The 27,869-nt window shown below is 39.3% G+C and overlaps 1 long non-coding RNA gene across 2 annotated transcripts in view; it reads right to left on the bottom strand.

The window, feature by feature from the left end:
- LOC132434921 (uncharacterized) overlaps positions 1 to 27,869 on the bottom strand; it is a 321,045-nt gene that overhangs the window by 220,102 nt on the left and 73,074 nt on the right. For both annotated transcript variants that reach the window (XR_009521452.1, XR_009521453.1), the window contains exon 4: positions 13,019 to 13,066. This is a non-coding gene — a long non-coding RNA (uncharacterized lncRNA). The remainder of the gene's footprint in view (positions 1 to 13,018; positions 13,067 to 27,869) is intronic.

Below are 27,869 nucleotides of genomic sequence, written 5' to 3'. Positions count from 1 at the left end.
GAGAGAGATGCTATAAAATGAGGTTGGAGAGATGGGCACGGCCCACAGGGTAGAGTTAGGTTTTGTGAGGCCTGGTAATTTTACAACCTGGGGGGACCCTCTTTACAAAACAGCCATGTAAACACACCTCTGGGGACTCCTAGGTCCTGAAGCTGGGAAGCCTTGACATTTCAGCTTTATTATCTTCCTCAAACATCTGCCCCTGCAGGGCCGCAATGTGAGGAGCCTTGTTAAAGAGCAGGGGGCAGACAATGCTACTGACGGATCTTAAGCAGGAAAGTGATATTATCAGATTTGACTTTGAGAAAAAGCACCCCAAGGGCTGTCTGGAAGACGGATCAGAGGAGCTTGTGTTAGACAGCTGAAAAACCAATTAAAAAGCTATTTTAATAATCCAGAGGGCCAAGAGTCTGAACATGGCAGAATTCATGAAGAAGAAATTAACTCAGCATCACCCAGCAAAAGTCATTGGGGGATAGTCACCCCAGGAGGCCTGGCCCTCCTGTCCCTGAACCCATCCTGAACAGGTAACAGATGCTTTTAAAATCAGATTCTCCACCTGGGAAGGTCTTGAATTAGTCACATGACCAGAGGCCTGTCATTCTACACACAAGTGGTCAGCCATGGCACTGTCATGCCCACTGAGGCCTAGCTATTCCTCGCTCCTGCACTGCCCTGTCACGTGGCTAGGTTCTGCCTCAGTTTTCACTTCAATATTTCAGTTCTCTGTCGGGTTCAGAGTCTGACTCTGAATGCTAGACTGCTTGGCCAGGGCTCCGTCACCTGCTACATCTCTGCCATGCTCTTTCTGTCCCTCCAAACCTGAAACTGGGCCATGTACTCCACCCACTGCATCCTCCTAGGAAAACCCCTGTTCCTCTTGTTCATCCTTTGAAATGCTGTGGATGGGTCTGCTCCACAGTGATCCTTCTCTGGCTACCCTCCACTGTTCCCCCTCGATTCAATGACTCACTCACCTCATTTATATCTTGCATGTACCTTTATTATTATATGTATTATGCTCTATAATATTTATTTGTATATCTTTGAGGTTGGGAAACATGTCTTACACTGTCATTTCCCCAGTAGCTCACACAGTCCTTAGTAGATAGTAGACACTTAATAAGTGTTGGGTCAACAGATTTGAACTGAATTCACTCCTCCCCTTTTTAAATAATACTACACAATAATAACCTGGCCAGGGTCTAGCTGTGCCTCCTTCTAAGGACCACAGTACCCCAGCCTACCTGGATTTGCATATCTCATACTATCTGTGCCTCTTGCTTCAAGGCCTCCATTCAATGGGTTGAACTGCTCTTCACACAGAATCAAGCCTGAATTCGTCACACACCCCTCCCAATTTCACATCTTTCCTGGGTACCCTCCTACAGCTGGGCCTGATTTCTTCTGGCTAGTCCTTTCTCAGTCCTCACTTCTTCCCAGCCCATCTCTGAGGTGAACATGCTTTGTGATATCTCTGGTTGTGCTGTCTGGACAAGAGTGGGGTACTTAGTCCAAAAGCAGCCAATTCATGGGTTAGACCATACCTGTAAGGTAGCCCAGTGGGAAAAGCTTTAACCAAAGGGACTGTCTTGGTCAGTTTGGGCTGCTATAATAAAGTACCATAGACTAAGTGGCTTATAAACAATAGAAGTTTATTTCTCACAGTTCTGGAGGCTGGAAGTCTGAGATCAGGGTGTGAGCATGGTGGAGCTCTGGTTAACAGTGGTTGTTTTCTTACCGTGTCCTCACATGATGGGAAGGGCAAGGGAGCACTTTGAGGTCTCTTTTATAAGGGCACTAATCCCATTTATGAGAGTTCTACCCTCATGACCTAATTACTTCCCAAAGGCCCTACTTCTTAATACCATCACATTGGGGTTTAGGATTTCAACATATGAATTTGAGGGGAACACAAACATTCAGTCTATAGCAGGGATTTTATGAGCCAATCAGACTGACAGATCATGTAGTGGAAAAAATCACTTTGAGGAGCCTTCCCTCAGCAGGAGAGCTGTGGATGGGGTAGTTTCTCTTAGAAGGGGACTGTTGGTTGGGCAGTCATCATGAATGAGCTCTTGAGTACACTGCTCCAATCTCTATCTGCCTAAGTTTTTCTACTCTCAATATTGTCCACTCTTGACTAGAGTCACCTGAAACGCAGACCCTGTGTTCCTTCTGTAAGAGCTCCTCATCTAACTTTCAAGAACTGTGAAGGGGTCTAAGATTTTACCAAACTTACAGGCTCACAAATTATCTTGATACAATTTCACTGATGCTAGCAGAAGGCAAGAGACTTTCGGGTCAGAGACAAAGGATTTTATCACTCACAGCACAGCAAGTAGAACGACCATTAGCATATTTACATCAATTCCTCTTGCTCCCTAGTCCCATGGGAACAATGTGGATGGGGACCAAATGGATGCTTGTGTAAGCTGTGGGTTGTGTTACAGTAGAGGAACTCTGAGCTTAGGGAACCTAAATCTTTTATAATGGGCAGTAAACACACCTGCTCTTTGTTCTGGAGAAAGACATTATGACACTGGACAGTAAGCGTATCTGGTCTTTTCTCTAGATGGAGGCATTATCTCTATCTTCCATGGCTATTTGTTATACAAACACATTCTTGAAAAGATATTTTGAATGAAGGGTAGTTAAGTACCTCATTTACAAGATGTGCAGAAATGTGAGATACTCGCGGGGAGTTGTCTTGAAACACTAACTAGCAGCTCCCATCCATCCACATTCTGGTACTGGCATGTTTATTCCTCAGGTGATGGGAACTTTACTTTTCCAACCTTAATCCCTTGCCTAAGCTCTAATCACAAATTTCCTGCTCCAAGTGAACATCCCATTCAGATAACTTCAATAATTAAATTTAAAATGTTTATATACATCTTCCTTTCCTAACCTTCCAGTTTTATTATCACCATTCTCCTTGTCTCACTAGTTCCAACCTTAGGAGTCATTTTTAAATTCCATCTTCCTCTTTGTCACTGATCACCAATCAATCACAAAGTTCTATCAGCTCTTCTTTGAAATATCTCATTCTCACCCTCTTCTCTTCCTGGCCATTTATACCGTCATTAATTTAATTCAGAATTTTATTTCATCCCTAGAATGCTCAAGAAACGTCCTCACTAGTTTTCTAGATTCCTATTCTCCTCGTCGATACCTCTTAATCCCCTTAAGGCACTGTTTTGATCATATTGTACTCTTATTTTTAAAGTTTCAGCAGTTTCCCATGGCCTGTTCAATAGAACAGTCTAAGCTTCATCTCCCACACAAGCCCACCCACTCTCCTGCCACTCTGTTCTGGCTGTGTAGGCATTGCCTCTTTTCTCTACCTGCCAAACCCGTCCATGCCTGGTCTACTTCCCCACCCTTCCCCATTCCTCAGAGTTCTGAATCCTGTACCTTTGCAAAACCACTTCATCCTTCAGCACCTAGAAGTTCTTCTTTTACTGGTCCAGTCTACACTAATTTCCTTTGTCCAATTATACTTACTTTAATATTTAGCCTCATTCTGTCCCATGTGGCTACTTAATTGTCTTATGTACCCACCTAAGTTTTAAGTTCCTGGAGGATGAGTACTATCATTTGTATACCTTTTATACCACTCAGTGTCTACTTAGCACTGACTTGGCCAAACTGTTGAAACCCAACTCTCCCACTTGCTAGCCATGTGACTGGAAAGGTAACATCTATGCCTCAGTTTCCTCATTTAAAAAATGAGATATAGGGAATTCCCTGGTGGTCCAGTGGTTAGGACTCCGTGCTCTCACTGCTAAGGGCCCAGGTTAGATCCTTGGTCAGGGGAATAAAATCCCACAAGCCACGTAGCATGGCCAAAAAATAAATAAATAAAATAATAATAATAAAATTTAAAAAATAAAATGAAATAAAAACTGAGATATAAATAATACCTATATCACAGGGTTGTTGGGGTAATTAGATTAGATAATATGAGAAAACCTTAGCAGATTATCTGGTATATAGGAAGAGCTCAATCAATATTGACTATTATTATTAATCTTATAGTGATGAATGAATGAATGGATAAATAAATGAATACATGAAATACACAGTCCTCTTTTTTGGAGGGGCTCCAGTCTTATGAAGATAACCTTGAAAAATATTTATAATCCCAAACCAGTGACGCATGGGAGAAGTTGGATGGAAGATGAGAAGTAGCATCTTCCAAAGGCCTGACAACGCTTGAAAAGATGGATTGTTCAGAGATAAGAGAGAACCCGATAATAGAGAAGAACCAATAAAGGAACAGTCCAGATAGTGTTTGCTTGTCTCCTTTCTGTTTCCATGTTTCTCTCTGCCTCTTAGGTAAGTCTAAGGCTCTTGAAACATAGGTGGGGGCACTGGAGAAGCAACAGTATGGCAACTGGTCCAAGAGATGGAGCCTGTTCCCTGGCTGGGGGTTGGCAAAATTTTCCAGAGAGGACACATCATGTCTTTCTGCCAGGGCATCTCTGCCTCCTTAGATCTGCCTACGGGCAAGCTTGATATGAGCTAGTTCTATGGAAAGTTGTCACTGGCTGTCAGAACCATAATGCTGCTTGAGAAGAAGCATTAACTATCTGGAGAAGAAGGCAAAGGAATTCTCTCTTAAAAAGTAGAGCAGCCTCAATCCTCTTCCATTAACAAATTACTATGATTGTCTTTTCAATGCCTTTCTATATGTCACGTACTGTGCTACCCAACAAATAGTCCTCAAAATAATCTGGTAAAGTAAGTATTACAATATCTACTTTAAAGAAAAGAAACTTAGGAGCACCAAGATTAAGTAAGCGTCTTTGGTCATACAGCTAATAAGTGATGGAGCAAGGATTTAAACCCAGGCATTCCTGCCTCCAAAAGTCTGGGAGCGTTTTCCCTCAATATCAGCATATAAAAGAATCCGAACAAGCCAGGTCTTGGATTCCTACTCACATGTGCTTTCAGCCACACGTCACTAATTTCCTTTTACCATTTATCAGCTATTAACACAACTGTGCAAGTGAGACTATCAAATACTTTTTTGAGGGTGGGTTTTCACAGCCAAGAAGGGGAAGGGGAGACACTGAGCCCTTCAGTAGGGGTGAGGGAAGAAACTAGCCATGGGCAGCTGAAGGCAAATGAAAACAAATTTGTTAGCTGAGGGCTAGCTCTCTGCGTAGCAACTAAAGTGTTTTTTACATCTCCTGCCAGATAGAACTTCTGTTACAGTGTTTCTTGTTACCAGTAGGAAAATATGGGCTCCTCCTAGAGCTCTTAATTCTGAATCTATTACTACACTTAAAAAAAATAACGTTAATAGAGATAATAAAATGGAATCCTAACCACAGTCACTTTGCTGTCTGCATGAAAATATTGGCTCTGGAAAAGGGACAGCCTGGTAGGAAACCAAAGACATAGAAATATGTTTTGAGAATCATATTCTTGGCCTGAAACAGATCTCACAGTAAGGAAGTTTGGCTGAGGCCAAGGTTCCTGAGGTCAGGAAGCGGGAGAAGCTGAGTAGCTTGTTTTTCTGCAGTCTCAGTGGAACAGGGCAGTCAAGGAGAGTGTATTTTGGTTTCTACTAGCTCTTCCAAGGGAAAAAGCAGCCCAGGTTTGTGTCTCCTCCACAGAAGTTGGGGTCGTTTGCCTTAACAAGGGCAGACCACAGACCCTCCATGAAATTGTGGAGACTTTTCTTGTTGGCCCCATTCCAGTTCCCCTTCCAAAGGGTCTCTCTCTCCTGGGTATCCCAAATCCCACTATTCCTGATAACCCAAGCCACCAGGTTGGTTAATGCAACTTCTGTATACAGTAAGATGATCTGGGTTAATGAGAGGTCCAATAAATGTGATGATTTCACTACTTCTTATTCCCATTGTCTTCATTCCTATTTGACTGAATGAAATAATCAGGCAATTATTTTAAATTTATGTTTTAAAACTAACTTGATCAATTAAGTGGGTCTGATTAATATAGATATTATTTCTGCTTTATATTTTGATAAGTGCTATTGTATCCCCCAAAAGATGTTAAAGTCTTAACCCCTGATAATTGTGAATATGACCATATTTGGAAATAGGGTTGTTGCAGATATAATTAAGTCAATATGAGATCATACTAGATTAGAGTGGGCCCTAGAACCAACGACTAGTGTCCTTAAAAGTAGGTTGTGAAGAGACATAGACACATACAGAGGGAAGGCAGTCATGTGAAGATGGAGGCAGAGACTGGAGTGATGCAGCTGTAAGCTAAGGAATGTCAAGGATTGCAGACAACCAAGGATTGCAGACAACCAAGGATTGCAGAAGCTCGGGAGAGGCAAGGAAGCATTTTTCCCTTGGAGCCTTCAGAGGGAGCATGGCCTTGCTGATACCTTGATTTTGGACTTCTAGCCTCCATAATTGCAAGAGAATAAATTTCTGGTTTTTAAAGTCGCCCAGTTCATGGTACGTTGCTATAGCGGTCTTAGGAAACTAATACAAATATTTTCGTTTGCATTAATTTTTTTCTTACCTATTGTACCCCAGCACTTATCAAACTACTTCACAGTATAATGGGAGCTCAATTAACACATGTTGAAGGAACGAGTGAATTGAGTGTGTATGTGTACAATCTGTGTATGTAGAAGCATATTGATATACTTTCTGATCTACCTCACTCGTTTTCTATTGCAATGAGTCCATGAGTCTATAAATCCACACATGTGGACTGAATAAATAATGCCTATCATGTAAATGTACTTCTTATTTTAACTTAAGAGCCATACAAATAAACAAAACTAACAACTGGCAAGAATTCCTACCAAAAAAGTCAAAGTGAAGTTACATTTGTTAATAAGAAAGTAGGAAAACATGAAAACAGATGGATTCAGCTTGAATTAAGAAATCTTCATTTTTTTCCCCCAAATGCCATTCTTGGTAGCCTTCCTCTCCTCGTTGCTGAAATCAACTCATAATCCTACGCTGCACAGGGCTTGTACTGCACCAGCCCCTAGGCCAGTGTTTTTTAAAGTGTACTCCATGGATCACCTGCATTAGAACTACCTTATAAAGCTAGAATAATTAAACAGTGTGGTATCGGTGCATGAAGAGACTGATATACAGTTGACCCTTGAACAACATGTGTATTAGGGGTGCTGACCCTCCATGCAGTTGAAAATCTCCATATAACTTATAGCTGGCCCTCCATATACACAGTTCCTTCATATCCACAATTCCTCCCTGTTCACGGTTCCACATTTGAGGATTCAAATAAAACCAGTGCATAAGTAGACCTGCACAGTTCAAACCCATGTTATTCAAGGGTCAACCGTAGTAGTGTCACAGAAGAGAAAGTTCAGAGTTAAACACAAATTCATATAGAAATCTAGAATATGATAAAATGGGCAATTCAAGTCATTGGCAGTGATGAATTAAGGAATAGATTATTCAGTAAATGTTATTGGGGAAACTGCATAGCCATCTGGGAAAAATAAATAAGTTGCAACCAAATTCTACATATTATTCTAGAATAAAGTCTATATGACTTAAAGATTTAAAATTTAAAAAAAAATCTATAAAGGTACTAGATGAATTTGTGGAATAATTTTTCACAGTCTTAGAATAGGAAAAGCCTTTCAAAGTATAACTTAAAACCAGAAGTCACTAAATAAAATATTAATTAATTCAGTAACAGTTACACTTTCATAAAAAGCTGTCCCGCAGAAGTCACCAAAAGGAATTCAAAAGATAAATGACAAACTGAGAAAAATATTTGCAACTCATATCACAGCTTAAGGATTTATTTCCCTAATGTATAAAGAGTTTCTAAAAACCAATAAAATAAAGATCAAAAGATACAGTAGAAAAATAGTGAAAGGAAATGCACAGACTTTACAAAAAGAAAATACAAATGACTCAAACATATTAAAATATTCTCATCCTCTTCTCTTATGGTAAAGGAACTGTAAACCTAAACACCGGTGAGGGACTTCCCTGGTGGTGCAGTGGTTAAGAATCTGCCTGCCAATGCAAGGGACACGGGTTTGATCCCTGGTCTGGAAAGATCCCACATGCCGCAGAGCAACTAATCCCATGTGCCACAACTACTGACCCTGTGCTCTAGAGCCCGCGAGTCACAACTACTGAGCTCGTGTGCCACAACTACTGAAGCCCACGCGCCTAGAGCCCATGCTCCGCAACAAAAGAAACCACTGCAATGAGAAGCCAGAGCACCGCAATGAAGACTAGCCCTCCGCTCGCCACAACTAAAGAAAGCCCACATGCAGCAAGGAAGACCCAATGCAGCCAAAAATAAATTTTAAAAAAACAACACCACCAATGAGATACTATTTTGATGTACCATATTGGCAAAGTCAAAAAATTTGATAATATACTTTGTTGGCTAGAGGTCATGAAGAAATGGTGCTCATGCTGGTAAGAGTGTAAACTGATATAACTTCTGTGAAGGGCGATTTGGCAGTATCTATCAAAATCACTTATTGTTTGGCCCAGTAATTCCACTTCTAAGAATTTATCCAGATATAATCACTTATGTGTGAAATGACATATGTACATGGTACTTGTTGCTACATTGTTTACAGTTGGGAGAGATTAGAAACGACCTGCATGTCCATTGGCAGAAGATTGTAAAACAAACTCTGGTTACTCCCACACTGAAATACTATGTAGTCATCAAAAAGGAAGAGGAAACTTTATATACAGGAATGGCAAGATCTCAAAGAAACATTGTTAAGTGAAAAACAAAACAAAACAAAAATAAACAAGGTTCAGAACAGTGTGTATGGCATGCTACCATGTGAATGAAAAGGAGAAAATTAATACATAGTTTTTGTTTAATATGCATAAAATATTTCTGGAAAATATACAAGGAAAATTACAGATTCCTAGAATGTAATCCCTACCCCAGACTTTTGGAGGCAAAATCTGCACAGGCATTAGTTCTAAAGCTTACTAAAGATTGATAAACACTGACCTTAGGGGGTAAAAATTTGAGAATCACTTTGAGATTTGCTGGCTCAGTTCCAACACGTAGCATTTTGCCCTTTTCTCAAATCCAGTCTATTTACTCCCGGGACCTTAGTTCTACTAACTAGCTTCCTATCCCTATGACCTCATCACTGTCCCAGAAAACTACTTAGATCCATTATGTCAAACTTCTTCTTCCAGGTACATAGTAGTCCTGAGCCACTGACCAGGGTCAACATATCCAGAACCAGGATCAAACTAAACATGCACAAAGCTGACAATAGCTCCTTCTTGCTAAGTACATTCTGGGAAGAGAGAAAAACTCAATGGAGTAAGCAAAGAGCCAAACCAGGGCCTTAGATTTGGGGTGATAGCAGAGGGCAGAGATGATAGAGGAACAGGCTGAGAGGAGGAAGGATTATACATGTCCCCAAAGGTGACAGGACTGAAGATGCCTTTTAAAGAGAGCCAATAACTATGCCTCTGGTTGGGAAAAATTTCAGACCCCTTGTTCTTCCTGAACCAAAGCTCTGCCTTCTCTTTCTAAGCATTACTGCCTTCATCAACACTCACCCCTGAACTGAATCATGTGGCTGGGTCTCTGTTATCTAATTCCAGACTTCCCTGAGCTGCATGCCCACCTGCCTAAATTTCTAAATACCTCCTGTTCCCACCAATCATGAAGTATGTGTTTGTATATCCAATCTCTCCAGACACATTCTTAGGACTGAGCTTGCTCTTAGAACCTGCAGCTGTGTTTGTTCTCCAGTGACCCATCCCCCATTGGTCTGATCTGATTCCTAGATCCCAGCTCTCCAGGTCAGCACTGTTATCCCAAAGGGAACCAAGCCACATGGGGTCTGTATCCTAGCTGCTGGTTGAAATTTATATCACAAGTTAGATAGGAGCTCTGCCTTGAATGATGTGGTCTGTGAACACAACTACCTGCAACCACATGAAAAGTGAATAATCATATTGATACAGATTCAATTCTAGGTATGGACACCAAAGGAGCAAAGATTTGGCTAGTCTCATACTGGTACAAGTACAGGCCCTTAGTCATCAGATATCAGAAAAATAGAAGGGCAGGTAGGTTAATGGATAATGGCTAGCAGAGGTTAGGACCAATTAAAGATATGTCAGGTCAGGCAATCAGAGTCCTGTGATATATAAATCTGATTCTGAGGCAACGCCTGCCTCAGACCACTCTTTGCCAAAGCAGGTTTGATATAGGAGCGTGCTCAAAACTTCTCACTTAGGTAAGCAATCATAGGTGGCCAAGGAGGGAGCAAGAGAGTGACAGAAGGTTCTAAACTGTATATAGGTAAATATACAGCTTGGTGTGGTGGGGAGAGCACTGGACTAGGTACCAGTAGACCTGAGTACTGCTCCTGAGTCCTCTCCGTGCTCTTTGTTCCAGTGATCTCCACCCCGACCCCAAATCTTGCCCAGTTGGGCCTCCTTGCTTTCAATTCAGCATCCCTGGTTCCAGGAAACTGTTCTACATCCATCCTCCCCACCTGACTCTGATGGCCTAGAGCAGATACTTGGCTCTTTATGTCTGTTTGGTAATGGAGCATTCCCAGCAAGAGCTATCACCATCAGCAATCTTGGCAACACTTTGATCCCTGAGTGTGACAGCCTTGTATCCTTATCAGATGAGGACCCTGTCTATGAAGTGTTTAATTTCCAAAGGAAATGTTGGGCCTACAGAAACTTCTAGCTAAGAACAGGGAACCAGTTCTCTTTACATGAAATGTCCTAATCCTATTAGTATAAAGAGAGATTTTTAACTATATATATATATATATATATATATATATATTTTTTTTTTTTTTTTTAATGAAGCAGAAACATTTTAAGAGAGGAAGAAACATCACACTGGCCTTTGAGGGATTTATTTGTCTTCAATTCTGAAGGTCCTCCATCCTCCCACATTCAATCTGTGGACTGAGAACTGGTCAGGAAGTGGCCTCTGCCACAGTTGTACCCAAAATGTCAGCAATGCAGGTAAATGTTAGCAAAGTAACTGTCTTCTGCTCTAGATAAAATTCTGCCTGCTCAGATATGGGAACATATGTATAACTGATTCACTTTGTTATAAAGCAGAAACTAACACACCATTGTAAAGCAATTATACTCCAATAAAGATGTTAAAAAAAAAAAATTCTGCCTGCTCTTTTCCCTCCTTTCTCCTGGACACAAGTCAGCAGTTAGCATAAGGAAAAAAAGAATTTCACATTTCCTAAACATTTGACACATTTAAAAATCTCCTGAAAACTCATTTACTGTTGAAACGTTGAGGTTTTTCTACCACAATGTCTTAACCTATCTCCCTACTGACCAGCCATCCTAAAAAGTAACCTTCATTGTCCCACTGCCCGTCTCAAACATTTTTGAGAGTATCTCATATTCCACAGGGTGAAGTAAAGCTCCTCACCTTGGCATTCACAGCCCTCCGTCAGGCCTTACCTCCTATTAGTCCCTTAAAGAAACTCTTAATTCAAGCCAGAAAGGCCACTATTAAATATCTTACATATTCCTGGTGCCTCATTTCCACTGCTGACATTTCCCCTTCCTTTCCACTTATCCAACATTTATAGTTTTTTAAATATCTAGCTGAAGTCCTTCCTCCTTCACAGTGGAAGATCACCTAGCTCAGTGAGTTCTCTCTCCTTGTCACAACTACAGAACCTGTTTACTAACTGTTCCTTTCATTTGGGATGTTGCTTTGTGACAGGCCTTGTATTTTCAACTTGTTTTTCAAATCCACTTATGTACATATTTACCTTTTCATCTTTGATGTTTGACTTTGAGGGCAAGGATCATGTCTAGATTAGGTTAGCACACAGCAGACTCACAATAAATATTTACCAATTTTAACTGATTGACAGTTAAAAGATGACAACCCTTTGCTTTGATCTTTTCCCATAACCCTCCCTACTTGCTTTTTATCATGAACCATTCCAGTTCCAAAAGGCCAACATTTTCTTTCTGTCTAAAACCTGTCTAAAATTCTAGGTTTTAACACTGGAAGGGAATTCTCCAGAAGAGACAGGGCAGCTCTTCAGATAGTAGGAGGGCTATCTCCATGACTTTCACCTTTTTTTTTTTTTTTGTCAAGGAGGTCTCTTCCTCCATGAGCATGCTGCTGCCCCTTAAGCACTCTGATTCAAGGTGAACAAACTAAAAAGATATTCTCTAGGGTCACCTAGCACAAAATGGACCTGCTTTATTAAGCAAAAGGAAAGGGAGGCCAAAAGGAAAACAAACACAAAGAAGAAAATGTAAAAGACTTACACATTATAAATTTTGAATCTTTCTAACATGAGCTCAATTCCGAGGTGCTCAAGACCTGTCCCATTCCACAAGGCATCTACAATGTCTACACTTTACCCCCAGATAAAGACAGCCAAATTTTAAGCATAAACAGTTGAATTCTTGTTTCTTAGTCCTCAAATTCTCTAAAGCTGAAGAGTGACATTTTATAACCTTCTACTCACTTGTTGGCTATATGTCCTAAATTCTTTCTTTGCTCAATGTGCTCTTCTGTAAAATGAGGATAATAATAGGAAAGTAAAATAATCATAAAGTTGATGTGGGGATTGAATGAGATAATCTAGGTAAGGCAGTTAGCAAATGGAAAGCACTCAATAAATACTATTATTATTTCACAAGCAAGACTGACAGATTAGGCGAGATAAAGGAGGGGTGGGTTGGAGAGAGGGAGAGAGAGAGGGAGAGAGATTTCAATTTCAACTCGACTACCTAAACCACCCATCTAGGGCCCCTCCATCTCCTCTTTCTGGTTTCTTCTGAGGAAGACATGCCTCTCAGGCACAATGACCATCTTCAAGAACACAGGTTCACTCTTTCAGTCCCAAACAACAATTATATCTTAATACAGTACAATAATTGTTACACTCAGCATGGTAACAGAAGAGTCCGCTCTTTATGTTCTTTTCTACCTGCCCAGTAGTTTCAATGTTTTTCTTGGTATGATGTAAGCATGCTCATTCTCCCTACCTACAACTATTCCACTCCACTGTCCTTACCTCAAGATGAAAGATCACAGGCATCTCTTTGTCTTCCTCCTGAAGTACCTGTAAAAACCACAAAATTGTTCAAACAGATCACATATGTGACCTTGATAAAACCCTTTTTCCTCTCTGGGCCTCTGTTCCCTTATTTGTAGGTAAGTGGGTCTGACCAGATGATCTCTAAGGTCCCTTCTCACTCTACCATTCTCCACTACCAAAATAGGGAGACATTAAACCAGAAAAGTTAGTCTGGAGCCTTACTGTGGAGAGCTTTGAGTGCTGGATTATGGGTCCACTTAATCTCATAGACAGGGAAATTATGTGACTGGAATTTATTAACAATGATATTTAGGAATAGGGAGTCCAGGGGAGAATTAATGAATCTTGAACAGGAGAAATGGGTGTATCGTGGGAAGGCAGAAACTTTCCAGCTTGGTAAACAATTGGATATAGGGAGCAAGGGAGGACGTGTCAAAGGAGCTGGTGATTGGGATGTTACTAACAGAATTAGGAGGCTGGTTTTGCAGGTTACGTAAAGGAGAGGAGGCTGGTTTTGCAGGTTACATAAAGAATTCTCTTTAGACATACTCTACAACTCAGCAATTCCACTCCTAGGCATAAACTCCAAAGAAACTCTGGGACCTATATAAAAAGATACATGTGGAAGAATATTCATTGAAACATTGTTTGCATAACAATAACCTGGAAATAATTCAAATGCCCATGAACAGGAAAGTAGATAAATGAATTTTGGTATAGTCACACCCTGGAATATTATACAATAGCCAAAACAGATGGACTGCAATGACACACTGTAACATGGATGGATAACAGCAATATAAGTTAAAAAGTAAGTCCCTTACATACAACATGGTATGCTATTTACACAGTTATAAACAATGAACATAAAGAATATTGTATTATATTATATGTATAATATATATGATTATAGTACATATATAATCCTTTGAAGCAATACATATTGACACAATATACAAATAAATCAAAAAATGATGAACGTAGGATTCAGGACAATGCTTACTTTGGATGTGGAGAGGCATTTTGATGCAACAAGGCAGCCACATAGATATAGATTATTTTCAAGGAACTAATTTTCATGTTAGATTTTCAGGTGTTTATTACATTATTTAAAATAAACTAATCAAATAAACAAATACATAAGTAATCAGAAGGAAAAATGCATTAAACATAAATTATTGCTGTAAAAATAGGTCTCAAAGAATATTACAGGGGTTTAAAAAAATATAACAGAAGATAAAAGCACATTGGTAGAGAAAGAAATAAAAGAGAAAATAAAAACATCTCAGAAATGAATGCTACATTAGAAACAACCAAAAATAGCGGGAAAATGTGATAAAAGTATGTTAAGACATGAGGAACAGGCTAGAGTGAAAGACATTAAAAGAGTAAAAATATAAAAATTTTATAGATAAGGTGTAAAAAGGAGAATCAACTTCTTGAAAAATAGAGATGTGATAGAAATACTATTTAAAGAAACAATGAAAGAAATGTTTCCTGAAATAAAGACTTTAATCTGCAGATCAAAAAGTTACACCATGTATTTGGAAAAAATGATATAGAAAGGTGAACCCAAGATACATTCTGCAGAAGCCATTCATCTTCAAAGATAAAGAACTAATCATATGAGAATCCAAGCAGAAAAGGCAGGTTACTTCCAAGGAGGAAAGACTTAGGTTGACTTCAGACATCTCCTCAGTGATATTCAAATGCTTGAAGATAATGGTCCAGGTCTACACAGTTTTGAGAGCATGAAAGCATAACTCCAAACTCTATATTCACGTGTGGCAAGCAAAGGTTGCTGGTTATTTCTCCATATTCATTTTCTTCCTTCTTAACACTGAGAACACAGATTTTGAGCTAGACAATTGCCATCAGCTAAAAGACTATATATCCCATAGTCACGTAATTAAGTTTTATCTAGTAAAATACATGCAGAAATGATGTGTGCCACTTCAGAGAAATCTCCTTAAAGGTGGGGGCCTATCCTTCTTGACTCCTTCCTTCATTCTGCTGCTTGAAATCTGAATATGATGGCTGGCACTCAAGCATTCTTAGACCATGAGGACAAGGACTATTCTCTAAGAAATGGTAGAGCAGTAAGCTGGAAAGACTACGGGTTCCTGACGAGTTTATGGTGCTCTGGACTTCTATTATGTGAGAAAGCAATAAACTTCCAACTTGTTAAAATCTCTTATGTGTATGTTTGTTGGAGGACAAACATATTTTTAGTCAGCCATACATAACTCAGAATGATTACAACAGGCAGATGCTCCTCAGATATAAAGAAAAAGGACAGGATGTATCAAGCTTGGAAATAAAATTAGGTGATGAAACTCAGCCAACAAAAATCAAATCAAAATAATATAGGAATAGGGAATATGGAAGCCATAGTAAAAGGATTAATAAATAACTTTTAATTCATTTAAATATAAAACTGAGATTAAATAACTGGGAATTATGGTCACAGAACAGAATGTAAGTAATAACACAAAAATCAAGAGTATGGTGGAAGAGTAAATGTGCTAATTTTCTCATCTTGCATCACATGGGATCCATAGATATAGTCTAGAAGAGAATTTTAAAAAAACTTTTACATAATGATTCCAACCTCTTATTGTTTTTCATAACTTCAAAAAAATTTAGGAACTAACAACTTTCATAGTGAAGAAACATTTGTCTAAAATTCAGCAATTCTTACAGTTTCACTTCAATTTCCTTTAACTTCGTTAAATAAAAGTAAAAAGTTATTTTTTGTTTTAAAATAATGTGTAGTGTATGATTCACATTTTTGTTCACCAATTAGTTTCATTTTCACCCTACCTATATTTACCTATCTACCTACTTACTGTCTGTCTGTATCTTAGATGTATATTGAATATCTTAAAATGTCACTTGTTGTAAGTCTAGATGGGAGAATTTCTTTTTTTATTTCTGTATTTTAATAAGGATTATGCATTAATTTGATAAATTATCAACTCTAAAAACCAAGTTTTTTTTTTTTTAAAATAAAGGAATTCTCCCACTTCCTTCTGGAAAAATCTTGTAACTACACACAAATGAAAATGAATACTTACCTCTAATAGAACTTATATTTCAAGCTTTTAATTTTATTATAATTATAATATAAACAGAGGTAGTAATGTACAGCAGTGACTTTGGCATAAAAAATCTATATCCACACCTCTAGTCATATAACTTCCTGAAGGCAATACCTTACAATTGTACTCTAATTTTTGTCAAAGGGAAATTTTAACTTCACAAGAAAATGTATTTTAAAATAAAGTAGGTAGAGAACGCTTTATCCTCATTTTATAGATGGGCAACAGCATCCAAGGCAACAAACCTAAATAGTGGCAAAGCTGGGATTGGAACTAAAGTGCTCTAATTTCCAGACCAGATGTTCCCAGAAAAAGACAGTTACTGTTATTTTCCCCTTGTTGAATACAACTGGCTTTCACGGCAATAAGATAACCAACACATACTCAACAGAGCCATTTAGTTCAAAGAATTTTTGACTTGCAAGGGACCTTAGAGGTCTTACGTGGGCATTCAGCAGAGGGCCTTGGCAATCCTCCTTTCTACACCCAAGCTAGAGCACAGTTGATGTGCCTCTGGGCTCCCATTTCAGAGATCACCATTTTGTTTTTTTTTAATCTTATCTGATTTACATACTAATGTTTCACATAAGATTCCATTTGAAAAAGAGGCTGGTTTCTACAAATAGGTTTTAAACCACTGATAGCCTAATCTTACAGAAATAGAGAAGTGATTTAATATAATCATTGCAAAGTGAGGAAGTTTCAAGAAGTACCAACCAATTCACAGGAGAATAAGCAATCTTGGACCAAGCTTATTTTGAGACTGCCTGACATCATTCCATTTAGAAGCAGCTGCTTTTCTGAATTCACACTTCTCCTTTTTTCTAAGCCGCTAGTTAACTAACTCAAGTGTACAGACTGTACAAATCTTACGTGGTCAAGAAATTATAGATTTGATGCATGAACAAGAACTGGAGGAAAATTTCAAATATCTTGCCTTGTAATGTTCCATGGTCTAACTTTGAAAATTGTCTAACCAGAAGCAGCTGTCTGCTGTTAAAAATGTGGATCCATTTTAAAGGTAGCAGGAACGTTCTTTATTAGATATAAATATCACTATGCTTCTGAGGTTGATGAAGTCAATTAAATGGAGGATGTAGGTAATTTAATAATTTACATTTATCAAGTGCTTTACAGATTATAATCAGTAAAATAGCATTTGGTACACTAGGAAGAGCACAGGCTTTAGAATGAGACATACCTAGCCTCACTGCTTACTAGATGGGAAACCCCAGTCTAGACTATTTACCCAACTGATGTTTGATTTTATCACCTGTGAAATGGAACTAATATGAGGATTAAGTGTAATGACACATAATGAGTACCTAAGTATTCCTCAAGTAACTTTAATTTCCTTTCCTCCTTTTTCCTGGAATGTTGAATATAAGTGACATTTTTATTAATTGGATCCTATTTTAAATATACAGGAGTATAAGCTGTAATATATGGTAAATTATTTTTTAATGCAGAATAATTTTGCAATCTGAATCATAACCAGTAGTCAGTATATTGCAATGAAAAGAGTACTGGGTCAAAAATCAGAAGACTTTCATTCTTATCTCCATTCTGCCACTTTTAGGTTGAACCCATATGAAATGACCATTTTTACTGGTCACAAATGGTTGAATAAATTTGTGGTGCTGGATAAACAATAATCTCTCTAAGATTATTTCTTCATTAGTGAAGTTTAGATAACTACATTCATTCATTGATTAAATATTTATCATTTGCCTATTATCTGGCAGACATTGTTTTAGCTTCAGCTTATGACGATATAGTGAGGAATATAACAATGTTCCTTTCCTTTTGGTACTCTATTCAATAAGGGAGACATAATAAACAAGAAAATAAGCTTACAAATCATAAATTTTTCAGGTAATGATAAAATATTCAGTAACTCGTGGATTGCTAAGGCTTGATTCAACTTGAAAATTGTAAAATACCAGGTCATTTTTGTAATAAATTATACTCTTTTCTTACTGAATTAGTTTAATAGAAGATGTATCTGTAGATAAATTTGTGCTTCTTAAAAATAGAAACAAGTACCAAAATTGTAGGAAATCTGAAAGGGAATCTTTAGAAAACCTCAAATAAAAGGATTTAGGAGATTATATTAGGAAATAGGTTTGGCTGCATGTAACAGTAAGAAATGCCAAATAATAGTGGCTTAAAGAATAAGGTTTTTTTTTTCATGAATCAGGAAGTCCAAATCTAGTTGCTCCAAAGCTAGCATGGTACCACAGTGCTTATCGGGTGGCTGCTCTTAGCCATCTTTACCATAGACTTTCTTCCTCACCCTTGTTGCTTCATGGTTGCAAGATGGCAGATGGAAATTCCTCTGCAACACTATACCAATGTGACAGGCAGAAAGAACATAAGGGTCAAAGGGTAAAGCTTAACTGCCAGCTTAGTTTGCCTCCTTATAAAGACTTTTCCCAGAAGCCTCACCTAGCAACTCCCACTTACAGCTCATTAGCAGGAACTGGACTACACTTAAATTTTCAGTTGAGCACTTGGCTACCCTAAACAAAATCAGAATTATGTTAATGAGGAGTGTTCAGATGAATACTGGCTAGAGAACTGGCAACATCTACCAGAGGGATGTACCAAACTTCACTAAGAAATACGATTCTGAACATCTGTGAAACAAACATATACCAAGAAAAATCATTACTAAAAGGAAACTTTGACATGTGTCTTCTTATATATCAAATACTGTTTGACATACAAATAATTTCCAGTTGCCTTCTCCAAGTTCTACCTCCCATGGGTCTGTAAGTAAAAGTAAGTTTTACTTTTTATTATTTACTAAAGTAATGCCTATCTGTAATATTTACCCAAGGGCTTGGTTTGAATAAAGAACTCCATTTATCTTAAATGATTTTCTGTTTTCTTCCTTCCACATAAAATTTAAGAAGACATAAACAAATCCAAGTGATGAACTACTAAATAGCTAAGGGGTTTGAAAAAAAGATCAAGAAAACAAAATCCAAGAGGGTGACAGACATACAAGGATGCAGAGGTCCCTAGGATTATGGGAGGGTTCCACAAGTTGGGTGTCCCTTACCATCTGAATTCTAGCAATCTAAATATGTGTATAAAATCTGGTAAAAATGTTTACCAAAGTTCACTATCCAAATAAAAAATCAGCTAAAATGAACCCATGGGTGTATATCAACTAAAACGTTGTAGGTGAATGCTGAGTGGCTCCTTGAGGCATCCCTCACCCTGCTGTTCAGAGAAGCTCTGGATCAGAAAGTGAGAAGTACAGGTACAGCAAAGATAATGGGATGTCACATTTGAGATTAGGGTACAGAGAGACTGTGACTTCTGTCCTGCTTGCCCACTCTAGCTCTCTCTTGTTTGCTTGCTCCAAGGGAAGCCTGCTGCCATGTTGTGAGCTGCCTGTAGAGAGGTTCATGGGGCAAGGAACTGAGGGAGGCCTCTGACCAACATGAAGTGAGGAACTGAAATCCTCAGGCCAACAACCCACAAGGAACTGAATTCTGCCAACAACCCATGAGTGAGCGTGTTATCAGATGCGTCAGCAGCCCCGCTGGCACCTTGACTGGGGCCTTGTAAGAGACCTTGAGGCTGAGGTGCTCTGCTAACTTGCACCCAGATTCCTGATCTACAGAAACTGTAAGATAGTAAGTGTTTGCTGTTTTAAGCCTCAAATTTGGGGGTAATTTGTTACCTAGCTAAGGATAATTAGTACAGGAATGCAAAAATCTTTACCAGTTTTTAATATTTTGGCATATAAAAGAACATGTCTTGGTCATATGGTATTCTCTTTTATATATATGGAACATCATACTCCTTGGTATTATCAATAAATAAAAAACGTACTGGGGGGACTTACCTGGTAGTGCAGTGGTTAAGAATTCGCCTGCCAATGCAGCAGACACGGGTTCAATCTCTGGTCCGGGAAGATCCCACATGCCGCGGAGCAACTAAGCCTGTGAGCCACAACTACTGAAGCCCAGGCACCCTAGAGCCCGAGCACTGCAACTACTGAGCCCACGTGCTGCAAGTACTGAAGCCTGAGCCCCTAGAGCCTGTGCTTGGCAACAAGAGAAGCCACGGCAATAAGAAACCCGCGCACCGCAACAAAGAGCAGCCCCCGCTCACCGCGACTAGAGAAAGCCGCGCGCAGCAACGAAGACCCAACGCATGGGCTTCCCTGGCGGCGCAGTGGTTAAGAATCCACCTGCCAATGCAAGGAATACGGGTTTAAGCCCTGGTCCGGGAAGATCCCACATGCCGTGGAGCAACTAACCCCGTGCGCCACAACTACTGATCCTGTGCTCTAGAGCCTGTGAGCCACAACTACTGAGCCCACAAGCCACAACTACTGAAGCCCCTGCGCCTAGAGCCCGTGCTCTGCAACAAGAGAAGCCACCGCAATGAGAAGACCGCGCACTGCAATGAAGACCCAACACAGCCAAAAAATAAATAAATAAAATAAATTAAAAGAAAACACACCAAAGACCCAATGCAGCCAAAAATAAATAAATGAATGAATAATAAATTTATTTTTAAAAAAACTTACTGGGCAATACAAAGTACGACAAATTAGGGCTCAAGCTAGCCAGAGAGCAAATGTAAATCCCCAACCCAGAATCTGTGTTTACTAAATACCAACAGAACTGAATCGATAGACCAGAGTAGATGACTGAACCTTGAAGATAGAGTTTCCACTTGATCCAATAGGCCAGTGGTTCTCAACCCTTAGCAGGAGTCAGAATCACCTGTGGGGCTTGTTAAGCCACAGATTGTAGGGCCCACCTTCAGAGTTTCTGATTCAGTATGCCTGAGGTTGGAACAAAGAATTTGCATTTCTAAGAAGTTCCCAGGTAATGTTGTTGCTGCTGTTTCAGGGGCCACACTCTGAAAACCACTGCAATAGGCAAGAGTTTCTGTTGTTTCCTGTTGGGAGGCAGTGACATGTGAATAGCCCTCCCAGACAACTCATAATGCATGAGAGAAAGAGCAAGGCTGAAGGGCACCAACTTGGAGCAACTGTGAGGCTCTTGCTGAGATAATAAGGTGCTGGTATTGGGGAGCAAGGAGCTTCACAGCCAAGGGAAATTAGAAAGGAAATATTCAAAGTGCTTGCTGACTTCAGTTCCCCTCCAAATACTGCAGTTTAAACAGTCACTGTAGCTACAGAGGGAGAAAATCATATTGCTGTCATTACTAAAGAAAGTCACACAACCAGGTTCACCTGGCTTCCCATGAGAGACATGAAGGACCATTCAGCATGGCTCCTACAAATCAGGTGCTCTGAACTCTACTTACTGCTATAATTAACTCTACCCATTCTATTTACCTGATAGAACTGTCTTTGGGCTTCCAGATGGCCCTAGCTTCCTCTAGGATCATCAGCTGGAGACCCTGAAAGCCACTCAAACCCTTCAGATTTGTGCCTGATCTGATTTACTCAGTTTCAGAACACAGGGTGCAATTTTCCCTGTTGGCATCCGTTGTCTCTATTTCCAAGTTGAATACGATTCAAACAGCCAAAAGAACACATGGTTGTATTTATTCATGGGCTGTTTTTGAAATGCATTTATTTCATTGATATTCTAGAGACAGTGGCGTTACTAGAGTGTTTTCCAAAACACACACCCCATGGGGGTGCCAGTTTCCAGGTCTGTGGCATCTGTTAGTGGATGTCATAGCAGTGGTGGTGGGGTGGCAAAGAGGGCCTTCTTTGCATCTGTACCTTGGCATGTGCCCCTGAACACTTAGTTACCTTGCATTTTTCTTATAATTCCCTGCAAAGGGTTCAAGAGTTATAGAGTGATGAGAATAATGTCTAAGTGACAATTTCAGATGCTGTCTTATTTTTGCTCTTTGGGAAATTGTCTACCTTCCAGCAATTTCTAATACCAACGTCTCCAAAACTGGCAGCATCAAACACTGTCCAACGATATCCATATCCATGGTTGATTTACAAGGAAAGGAAAAAGCAAAGCATCTTGAGGGTTGAGAGGGTGGAAATTTATCCCCAAGGAGCTTCCAGTCTAGCAAGTACAGAGATATTTGTGAACAACTGAACAAGCCAGTTGGTATAAATAAAATATCAGGGCCAAAATAAAGCATCTCAAATGGAAAAATCACACATTTTAAATATTTTTAAAAGGCAATGAACATAATTAATTTCCAGTATTATCAGTAGGCGTTTGCAAACAGAAATGAGTAGAGGCCCCTAGACCTGAAAGGTGAGCAAAAACTGAAGGAATTCTTTTCTGCCTCTCCTTTCCATGATTTGTTTATTAAACTTATTTCTTGAGTAAACTTCTTAACAAGCAAGTGCCCTGGATTCCCTCAGTCTCTTCTCTGCCCCACCTCCTTGGCACAGGGCTTGGCGCTAAACTTACATGCACATGTACTATGAGCAAAACATCCACATAGATACATACAGCAATTACAATTGTCTTTGTTTTGTTTTGTTTTGATTTCACCTCTTTTAATAAAACCTCTATTTAAAGGTGCTAACTTTTAAGTTGAACAAAAGAAAATACTTTTTTTTTTAATTGCAGTGATATCTCTTAGACCAAGATAACAGGGAATACTTACTGGTGGAATCACAATACAGTAAAACAGGGTTCCCATCTCACTATGCAGATAGGCTAATATTAATATGTCTCCATTCTAACGGCAAGTTTCAGAGTGAACCTTCTCTGTATTCAGTTTCTCTGAGGCCAACCTTCCCTGTAAGGTTTAAAGGTTACAAAACAACCAGCCCCTTTCAAAAGCATGGATTTCTCTGGTCTTTTAAATTCTTAAACTGTCCAATTTCTCACATTCATCAGACATTCACCTCATGGCAACCCAAACCCACAAGTATACTTACTCCTATCGGGTTGCTGACATCGCTTGGAAGGTCTTTTCAGTTAACCTTTTTCCTGACCACCCCACAATTTCCTCTGGTTTGTTATTTGACAGACCATCCAAATACTTTTTTTAAAAAAATAAATTTATTTATTTATTTTTAGCTGTGTTGGGTCTTCGTTTCTGTGTGAGGGCTTTCTCTAGTTGTGGTGAGCGGGGGCTACTCTTCATTGCGGTGTGCGGGCCTCTCACTATCGCGGCCTCTCTTGTTGCGGAGCACAGGCTCCAGACGCGCAGCCTCAGTAGTTGTGGCTCACGGGCCCAGTTGCTCCGCGGCATGTGGGATCTTCCCAGACCGGGGCTTGAACCCATGTCCCCTGCATTGGCAGGCAGATTCTCAACCCCTGCACCACCAGGGAAGCCCCAAATACTTTTACCTAAGTCATTTGCTTCCTTTCTACTGAAAGCTTTTTACTGCTGCCACCAGCCCCTTTCTTCCTGAGCAAAGATCATGTTTTCTTCAGTCCAGGCTCTGTGGCACACAGTCTCATTTCATAAATTTGAGTAAAATTCCACTTTTTGAACTGCTTGTTGGGGGACAGGGGCAGGTATTAATTATAAACTCAGTCATAGACCTGTAACAATTAATTGTGAGCACCTAGAGTAACTACATTTAAAACTCATAAAACATTTCAAGGGAAAGGCCTTCTAGGTCCTTCCTATAATTAATTAACAGGTAAACAGCATTCGTTTTAATTAGCATATCAATTTTTTCTGCATGAAAAGAGTTCATTCTCTAACATGTTTTCATTTTTTCCCTCTGAAAACTTTTCTTTCTAGTTAGTTGTTTAATAAATCTTATTCTCATAGATAGCACAAAGGCCGAGTCAAAAGAGCAAGAACTCTAAATTAGTGGTACTAAATCTCAGAGCTGGAGGCATCCTTTGACTTACTGGAGGCAGAGGTTGGTGTGTACATATTTTAGCTCTCCTGAGAAGTACCAAAGGCTTCCCCCATCTCCTTCTCCTAAAGCAAACCTTTTACACTTTACCACTCCCTTCTCTGGGCCCTGGAGTCTAAGACATTACTTAATATTTGCCTGTTTCTACCCTGGAAAATCCCCAATTTAACGCAGGCTACTTCATGCCTAAAATACACTGGTTTCTCTACTCGACCTTGCTGAAGAGTTTCCCAGTGTAAAAACAGCACCAAGAAGTGTTTTTAGATTGCCAGATAAGTGAGACCTGGAAACATTACAATTGGTTCCCAAGCTAATGCTCCTAGTGACCAGGTATGAATTTGGAAGATGGCTGGATAGTCTGAGCTATAACCTGTGTTGACAAACTAGAGCTCTATGGTCTAAACATCCAAGCTAATCACTATACACATACTCTGAACTTGAAAATAATAAAACTATAAATTAATAAAGCCACTTTTGAGCTCAATGACAATAGGGTTGGAATGTGGGCTACATATCAAGAGACATGGATATAACCCTGTCCTCAGCACTAATTATAAGCTATATTACAGATCAATTCAGTGAAATGGTTTTATAGGCTAGTGGAACCTTCTGCTCAAAATCAGGTGGGAGTAGCGCAGATTAATCCCATCTGTTTTTCTATCAGTAAGGTTCTACTCTTTAATTTCTAAACTTTTTGATTTTGATGAATACTCTATTGAAATGCAAATATCTTTTGAAGGGGTCATACCAATCTTTTATCAGAGGACTTATTATAAACAGTTAATATTTTAGCAGAGCTTGGGACAAGTGCAACACAGGCCAGGGAGAGAAGAAAAAGCTGAGGCTAATGAAGGAGGAAGGAGGGCACCAAAACAAATTTTATTACCCTCCAAAACCGCTCTTTGGGGACTACTTTAATTCTCCCCTGCTGACTATCTCTTCATTGAGGCTGGTGGTCTCCCTGAACACAAGGTCAGGCTTCACAATTGGATGATGAACAATGGTAACCTTGATACTTGCTAGCTTTCAATCTAAGGCATGTCCATCTTCCTTCTGTTGGTAAATGAATCCATTTTTCCTTAACTTCCTAAAACTAATCAGCTGTCAAACTGAGACTCTTATCTACACAGAAAGTGCAACACATGACCCTTGTTTGATTTTCTCTTTTCATAAGAATCAATAATATCAAACTATTCCTGCAATGCCAGAAGGCTGAAGATTTGTATTTTGAAAATAACAAACAATAAGGGAGGACCCATCTAAAATTTTCTTGTTGGCAGTCCAAAATATCTAGCCCTGCCACCAATGGAATTAACAGACAAAATGAACCCAAATAACTGAACTGCTGGTAGAGGGGAAGGAGATTATAAATGTGCTTCGTGACCAGTTTCAGAAACAAGGACTGTAGCAACCTCCCCTCTTTTCTTCCTAACAAATTATATTAATAGATAATAACTGGTACCCCTTCTTCCTTACTATTTCATATAGGTATGTTGGTGGTGGTTAATAACTTAGTTCTTAGGTGACAGATTTTTCCTAAACTAGAAGAATAAACATTACCCAGAGAGAGGTCCAAGGAAGGGGATTTAAACATTTCCCCTTCAGAGAGATACTAAGCATGTTTTCATTTGCAAAAAGGATCATAGCATTTTGTTAGGTGAAAACATGTCCAGATTGTTACTGTTGTTTAGAAATTAAAGCACAGGAAGAAGGGTATGTATAGATGTTGAATGGTCAAAGGGTGAACTCTCACAGCTTTGGTGAGTCACTTTCAGCATCTATTCCAAACGCCTTATAGGAGCCTTCCTCTACTGACGAAGCTGGAGAATTAAAGAGCACATTTCTGATTTCCTGACTCCTGAGTTAAGATAGTTGATTGAATATACACATCTAACTTTGCTTCCCTTTAAAACCCTACAAAATGTACAATAAAGAGATTTATTTTTTTTAAAAAGACATAAAACCTCTGGAGCTGGGAAAACAAGAGGCAAGAACAGTAATATTTTGGAAGCTGGATTGTGGCAGTGAGGAAGCAGAGAAACAAACCAATTTATACTGTAGGATTCTCAAAAGTTTCAAGAACTCACGGTACTGGGTAATACAGGAGCTGGGGTGAACAGGCATCATGCTGAAATAAGGAGGATTGGGTAAAAATGTCTGAGTAGCAGTTAGATCCTTAGAAACCCTTCCCTGTACCACAGTGCTGGGTAAGTGCCCTCCTTTATCCTAGCAGATCCCGGGGGGTTATTACCTTTGGAGGTAAAAGAGAGTGTTAGGACTGGGGAATGCTAGGCTTCTCTGAGGGCTGGATCCTGTACCCACAAATGGTCCACCCAGAGGTCCCAAAGGTAAACCTCTAGCTTGATAAGTCCTACCCATTTGCTCAGAGCTTCCAGTGTTTTCATTCCTCACTTGGTTTTAGTTTTTTCTTTTAAATAGGAATTTTTTGGGGGAGGTATAATTTATACATAGTATTGAAATGCACAGATCTTAAATGTACTTGAGCAGTTTTGGCAAATGCACACATCTGTGTAACTCACACCCCTAACACAATATGGAACATTTCCAACTCCCCAGAAAATGAGTCCCTCACTTTAAATCATGAACAGACGACTAAGGATTACCAGACATCTGAGGAAAAATCCCAAAATGGAAGATAAAGACCAAAGCAAACAAATAGAGAAAAAGGAACTTAGAGGAAAAAGCCCTTTTAGGAAAAAAAAAAACAACTATATTAATATCCTTAGGGAGATGAGAAGAGTCTGCACACTGAATGCTATGAAAAAAATTCAGAGAACAAAAATAGAGCTCTTAGAAATTGAAAGCACGATAACAGTAATAAAAAAAAAAACAACTCAGAAAAACTCAGTAGAAATTTTGGAAGATAAAGTTGGGAAAATTTCCCAGAAAATAGAGCAAAAAGACCAAAAGAAGGAAAATCAGAGAGAAATGATAAAAAAGTGGAACCCAGTCAGGATATCCAACATCTAAATAACCGGGGAAGAAAGTAGCAATGAATAATTCAAGAGAATACCTAGGGTTTTCAGACTGAACGGGCCTACTGGATGCCCAAGAGAATGGATGGAAATTAGACTCATACAGAGGCATGTCATTATGAAATTTCACTGGAAACAAAGAAAAAATACTAGTTAAAAATTTGGCCACATAGCAGGAATCAGAAGAGCTTCAGATTTTTCAACAGCAGCATGTAAAACTAGAAGTCAATGGAGCAAAGCCTTCAAAACTGAAGAAAAAAAGATTCCTAATCTAGAATTCTATATCCAGTCACTTTATCAATCAAGTAGAAAGATAGAATAAAAACATTTTCAGACATCCAAGATCTCAAAAAAATTTACCCTCCACATACCCTTTTGCAGAAAACTGCTGGAAAATATGCTCCATTAAATGAAGGGAATAAAGTAAGAAAGAATACATGGACCACATGAAAAAGGAGATTCACAGTGGGGAGGCAAAGGGAATCTGTCAGATGATGGAGATGATGGACCCCACATGCCTGCACTACACAAAGCACAGAAGATCTTGTTAGAAAATCTGAGGCCAAGGACTGTGGAGAGCCCAGATGCATAGCTGTCCTTGCCTCCAGAGTAACTACACAGGCATAGTGAAGCCCATGTGTGGACAGTAAAGATGAAGAGACAGTAATGAAGGATGTTTCTAACACAATGGTACACTGAAGCCTGGGGTCTCTCTATGTCTTGGTGAAACTCTCCTGACCCCCATAGACTATAATGCAGAAAATAATAAAAATCTGCCCAGGGAAATTCTGCATATTAATTTAAACTTTCAGGGACTTCCCTGGTGGCACAGTAGTTAAGAATCCGCCTGCCAATGCAGGGGACACGGGTTCGATCCCTGGTCCGGGAAGATCCCACATGCCGTGGAGCAGCTAAGGCCATGTGCCACA

This window comes from Delphinus delphis, chromosome 12, assembly GCF_949987515.2.
Source record: "Delphinus delphis chromosome 12, mDelDel1.2, whole genome shotgun sequence".
NCBI classification, from domain to species: domain Eukaryota; kingdom Metazoa; phylum Chordata; class Mammalia; order Artiodactyla; family Delphinidae; genus Delphinus; species Delphinus delphis.
The sequence above is the reverse complement of the archived record's forward strand: the minus strand, read 5'-3'. Positions and strand labels throughout refer to the sequence as shown.